This window comes from Aythya ferina (genome assembly GCF_964211825.1).
Source record: "Aythya ferina genome assembly, chromosome: 2".
NCBI lineage: Eukaryota > Metazoa > Chordata > Aves > Anseriformes > Anatidae > Aythya > Aythya ferina.
Window position 1 is genome coordinate 97664582 of NC_140297.1, and position 6429 is coordinate 97671010.

Genomic DNA, 6429 nt, shown 5'->3' on the forward strand with positions numbered 1-6429 from the left:
ACCTTATTAATTGGTCTTTCATAATGTAGGAGAAAAAAATCATCCATTTTGGCTACAACATTAACACCAAGATTTACAAGTTAAGTGTATTTTTTCTAAATGAAAAAAAAAAAAAAATCTGTAATTTTGTTTTTAGTTGCATCTATTACATCTACATCTAGGAGCAGCAGACAGTTTACTGAAATCCATCCTTCTTTGTCATTGGCAATCTCACAGAAAGGAGGCCTAACCATGAAATATGAAAGGATTTAGCACATTACAAATAGAGATAAGTATTTATTATTATTTTTTTTTTATTTACATACATTGAAGAGGCTTGGGAACCAGTTAAGTTCCTATGAAAATGCCAAACCGATTGTTTAACTGCTGCACAGAGCTGTAGGCAAGTATCCTAGTAAACTGCTCACAATATATGAACTTTTGTTCATATTACACAGTGAAGACAGACCAAATCTGAAACGATTTCAAATTTGTTTACAATACAATCCAATTAATTCACAACTGATATTGAATAAGCAGCTCTACTGTGTTCTATTGCTAATAACTTTCAACACTGAGCCTTTTTCCTGGTGGTGTTAGTATTCATGGTCTGGGAGGAGCAGCTGAAATCTTGATGGAACTAGAAAAGAACAACAAGATGGGGGAGGTCCAGCCGTGTGTGACTCCTCCATGTTCAGCTTATATGCTCTGTGGTGGTTTTGTTGTGTTAAATCCTTCTGGTGACTCCAGTTACCAGGATGTACAATTTTATACATCCTGTTCTTATACTTCACTATTATAGACAGTGGAAAGTCAAAAACCTAATAGCACTTCTCACACCCTGAAGGCAGACAGATTGCCTACTCAGAGTTTTAAGATGGAACTTCCTTTCTGCTTTAGACACTGCAAAAATGTACTATACAAACTGCATGGTATTCTGACTGCAGGAGTGATTTCATGGCTTGTCTGCTTTTACTGCAACTTCTGTGTGTCTTCAGATCTTCAAAACCCTTTCTAGAGATTGGCATTGGCATTGCTTCTCAGTGGTACACACACAGGCCAATTCAAGCAGAAGACAGTTTTGGCTGAGCAAATTATGCAGCATGAAGTCCGTTCCATTAAGTACTGTCATTCCAGTTGAATGTGGTTGGTTTACACAAACTTAATCTATACTGAAGATAGCAAGGGTGGTCCAATTATTCATTTGCACAAAATTAACTCCTGTTATGTTCTTTGAGACTCAATCACAAACTTTCAACCACAACACATAAATGAATATCGTTCATGATATATTGAACTGTTTGTTTGCTACAGGTGCCTGATGAGTAGCTGATGTGAAGACATGGGAGCTGCTCATGAAACATTTTTTTTTGACTATTGGAGAATTGTTTGTAGCCTGCTTTTTGTGACTTCTTTACAAATAATTTAAAACAGGATAATGATTCTAATGGCTGAAAATTAAATACTGAATGAAAAAGATTCAGGAAATAAGAAATTATCCTGTTTGTGAACAGACAGATTTGTCCACACAAGAAATTAAATATGAACTGTGTGAGTGCCACTTAACATCCATCAGAAGAACAACAGTAGGTGGACATAAGTGGTCCTGTAAAGGACCCTGTGGACTACTGTAAATTTATTTTTTTTCTGAGTGGAGGAACAGCTTCTCAACACCTGCACAGACATGCATCAATGCTGTTCTGTTCTCATTCTAATACTGTCAGTGGGTAATCAACATCATCAAGGGGCACTCACAGCAGTGAACCATTGGGAACTGTCTTGAGTAGTTCCAGTGCATTCATCCGGGCAAAAAATGTGAGTGTGGAGTTACTCCATTTTGTAGATATGGATTGGAAAATAATAATAGGAGCAAGAACTGATCAGTTATGAGGACAATATGATGTCTGGGCTGAGTCTGTTCAAACAATACATTCAGAAATAGAATAACCTATTTGCAAAAAGAATAATCTGGAAAGAAGTGACTGTGAATTAGAGTCAAACATTTAGTGAATAAACAGCTGAATATGAACCTCTGTGGTCTCTGGGTAAGAGTGCTTGAGCGTCCTCTGTAAAAATCTGTCAAGTAGCAATAGAAGGTGGTACTACCTTGAGGAAACTGCTGCTCAGATTCTGTCCAGTCTCTATACACCAGTTTGGCATTAGGAAAGAGTTCAGAAAAGAGTTACAAGTCTGTGAAACCTATGTAGGTGTGAGTGATGCAATATGATATTTAGTTTCTATAAAAGGAACTTAAAAGATGTCTCATTTATGGCACACAAGACAGCTCTTGAACACTGAAGAAAACTGAAGAAATCAGATTTATAGAAAGTAAATGTAGATAAATCAAGCTAGAAGTTACATGCTTACTTCTTGATGTGCTTATTTAAGCCCTGGAAACTACATACCTGCTTGCTCCTGTCACTTGAAACCTGTTAAACAATTCTGGCTATCATTCAAAGTATCTATCCTACTAAAATTGTATTCTATCTCAATCAGCAAGTATGCATTTGCACTTGTTTCTAGCTGTTGCAGGAGAAGAATGTATTTCAAATAACTTGTCTGAAAAACACTTAACTGAAAATATTAGTCAAGACTAGAGCAAATGAATTTATACAATATTAAACAAATATTGTATAAATAGAACAATTTTATGAACTTAACAGAAAGGAAATTACCAATACTGAAATATTTTCCCACAATAAGAAACAATACTTGGTGGTTTGCCTGTAGCACTGGAATCTCATCTCAGTTTCTGTGGGTAAAGAAGGGCCTCATAACACTTGCAGATGAGGTGGAATGCAACTCCAGTGTTAGCATGGCTTGATGATCATTAAGTTTTCTCATCACTAATATTAAGCTGCATTATTACAAATCTGACACACAGCAGTACTTTGTCATATTCTTCCTTAGGCATATTGGCTTCAACCTGTAGACTGATTTTCATTGCTTCTGTGGTCTGTTACCTATGCCTGTCTCCTTTGATATTTTCCTCCCTTTTGTTGTTTCCTTCCTTCCCTCCCTTGTCTAGCTCTTCTTCTCTTCTCTTCTCTTCAGTATAAATTTCCTCAGGCACTCAAATGTATTAATATATTTTTATGGCATGCAAGCTATAAATACAGTGAACAAACTTTTGGCAATGAGAGATTCGATAGCTTCCATCTGGACTTCTGACTCCATTGCTGCTGAAATAAAGCAATATATGCACAATGAGCCAGTATATAAATGACTTAAATGCCATTTCATGTGTCTCATGACTAAGGAATAAAAGGGGGAATGGGCTTTAGAACCAAATTACAAACAATGACAGTTTCTACACAGAATAATGTTTTTGACCATCTTAAATCTTTTTGAATGGCAATCATATTTGAAGCTTCTTACCTAAAAATACAGTTCATTCTCATCATTGTTTCTAATTGCATTTGTAAAACTAATTGTTTTACAATGCTTACTTGTTTTACCTAGTACAACAAGAATTGCACTAAAATGGATTTCCACATTATTAAAGAATAGTGTTTAACAACAAGGGTTTTGGCTGTCAGAAGAAACTCCAAAAGCCCAAATGCTTATTATACCTATAAGTAAGACAGAGGAAGCACCATAATGTTGTAAATGAAGTTAACAAAATTCTAGTGACTTCACTATCAATATCACAAGACTCTTCAGGACAAAAACTCCTCTTTGGGAATTTAGTTGAATTTTCTATGTTCTGATTTCTAAATGGAAATTGCATCTATGATCTCTTTCTGTAGGTAATTAACCATTTCTCCATCCATTAGACAAAAGGAAAAAAAAAAAAAAAAGAGAAAACAACAGTCAGTTTAATTCATGACTGTTCTTGGTTAGTATTGTAACATTTCTGGTTTTATGTAATTAATGTTACATAACATGTATAACTGAAAAATAGATTGTCTGTTTCTAAAGAAATGAACATATTTAAAAGGTCTATTAACTACTTATTTAATGCTTTATCATCCCCTTACTTAGTTATAAAACAAATGCAGAAATGAAAAGATGAATCTCCATATTCTCACGCTGTACAAGCAATGTTAATTAATTCGACATGACAAGCTATGTGAAGTATCTGGGTAAGTCAATCTAGTATCATTTTGTTCATGAAGCCCAAAATATAGACTGACAAAGCACAAGTATGAAATGCATTTCAATCAGTTTAATCAAATAGAGTCAATGTAAAGAAAAGGGGCATTGTCAAGATGTGTCAGTGAACATTTGACCTGCCTTGCAGTTAATATTGTTTTGTGCAGAAATTTCTTGGGGGGATACCGTCTATGTTCTGCATTTCAAGTTTAAAAAATGAAAATTGCATTTTTGATCTGGTAAGTGGCAATCTGTAGTAGGAATGGATATAAGAAAGACATCGCTTGCGAATCACTGTCCACCCAGAATTTCGACATGTAAAATCAAGCCCTTTAAGGAAATTAGACCACTCAGTGTGACTTTTGCCCACACTGCAGAAAATATTGTTTTCTCTTAGTGAGATTTTGGCTGGTCCTTGCACAGATGCTGTAGATGGGATTACAGAGGACCAAACCAGAAAGCTTCAGGAGAGCTTAGTCTGGCCTCTTCTCTAAGACACAAGGAGACTTGGGCAGGACAGTGGTGCGGGAACACAATGAACCACTGTTGAATGGCTACAGAGCCAGGCAACCTCTGTACCTTTTTAAGGGCAGCAGAAGAGGGTTGCCACAGGCTGCTTCAATGAAACTTCAAGAGCAGTTCCCTGGTAATGTCACTCAGGATTTTTCTCAGGAGTTCCTAACGATGCATTAATTCCCTGCATCCCAACTCTCCCTCATTACTTTTCCATGATCCCAGAAATAAGCAGAGCAGCATTCAGGTCTATGTTTACTTCTAGAAACCTCTTCCCAGATGTCTTTTCCCAGAGTCTGATATAATACTGTGGTTTTCTGATCACCCTATATGCAGGAAAGCATCTGTGGCCAAATCATACAGCAAAATAATTCTATTTTGCCTTTAAATATACTCTTCTACCAAGGGATAATATGATACTTATAATGGCTTTAAAAATGTCTATTACTCTATCTGAGAATTACAAGTTAGCCAGGATTTAAATTCAATGTGTGTGAATATGAGCACACTTGCGCACCAGAAATTAGAAAAATAGCTTTTAACTTTGCTGTTGTTGTTCTTAAGTGAAGTCTGTGGGGGTGACCAAAATCCGGAGAACAGTTTTAGAAACCCATTCCCACTTCAGTATTTGTTTGAAGATATTGTTCCGTTTCCTAGACTCTCGGCTTTTACTATGTAAAACAACATCACTTACTAGCTACTGTGGTTCAGTACACTTCAGGCATGCGAACCAAGATCTGTGAGAAGAATCCTTAACCAATGCTTGAGTCAGCTGCTCCATCCACCTCTGTGAAGCAATGAATGTTACAGCCAGCAGTTGAGACTGAATTGTCGATGTTATTTTTTGTGCCTCTCCTGAGAGAAGAAAGGAGAAGAAAACACACAAATGTTCAAGATTCCAGCCCTTCTGATGGCTGGCATTTGCCCTCTGCCCTCAGCCTGGTCCCTTCCCCCCCCCCAAACACCAATGGAGTCATACCCAGAGCTCAACAGAGCCCATGGACATACAGAGAGCGCACCCAGGAGATTGTCAGGCTCAAGAATCGCACTGGGACAAATCATATTTTCAGTATATGCACACCCTGGGTCCATTTTAATGCTCCAAAGATCACAGCTGCACATTTTTCTCAACCTAAGCCCTATTCACAGATCTGGAGAGCTCTTCATCCAGTTTCTCCATCCAGTGTTTTCCCCTGATCTCCTGGGATGGACTGAAAAACTATGTTGAAGCATTGTGAGCTCTTTTATATGATTTTTGAACACTTTCTGCTTCAAACTTTGCGGGAATGAGTTTAGAGCTAAGTGGTCAGTTTGATTAATTACAGTTTGATTAATTACAGCTTAACAAATCACAGGAAAAGTTTGTGCCTGGTTCAAGCTCTGGAGATGCACCTGTTATCAATCTTATTTATCTGAACTGCTTTACTCTTTTGTTTTACAACCAACAAACTCAGATGACCAGAATGGTCTGAAGTGTCTTATTTTTTTTTTATATTTGCAGCATTTTTAACACAGTACTTTATTTAATTCTTTCTGGTTTTCATGAATATACACAGCTTGGTCCTTGACTAAGACATTTAACAACGTGATAGTGGAGTATTTTGCTGCTACAGACTTAGACCTTCTGAAGAGCCTAATCAAAACCAGATTTTTTTCTTTAATTGGAAAAGAAATGAGTGTTTTGCACTATACACTAGCTAGTTAGCGCTATCATAAGCAACTCCCTATTAATCACGTACCATTTTTTGCAGCTGTGTACAGTAACTGACCTGCCTAGATACACTATAACTGAAGCAATTAAGGATCTTTTGTATTTTTTATGTAATTACCACTTCTGAGCCA

General features: G+C 36.8%; 1 long non-coding RNA gene across 3 annotated transcripts; it reads right to left on the minus strand.

Moving 5' to 3' along the window:
- Positions 1-442: 442 nt before the first annotated feature.
- LOC311430719 lies at positions 443-5793 on the minus strand. 3 transcript variants are annotated; one of them, XR_014688972.1, is made up of 3 exons: positions 5669-5793; positions 5282-5442; positions 443-3161 (listed from the first exon to the last, which is right to left on the minus strand). It is a non-coding gene; the product is annotated as an uncharacterized lncRNA (long non-coding RNA). The 3 variants fall into 3 exon arrangements; XR_014688973.1 differs by having other exon boundaries at positions 443-3158; positions 5567-5785; XR_014688974.1 differs by having other exon boundaries at positions 5567-5785.
- Between the last annotated feature and the right edge of the window lie 636 nt (positions 5794-6429).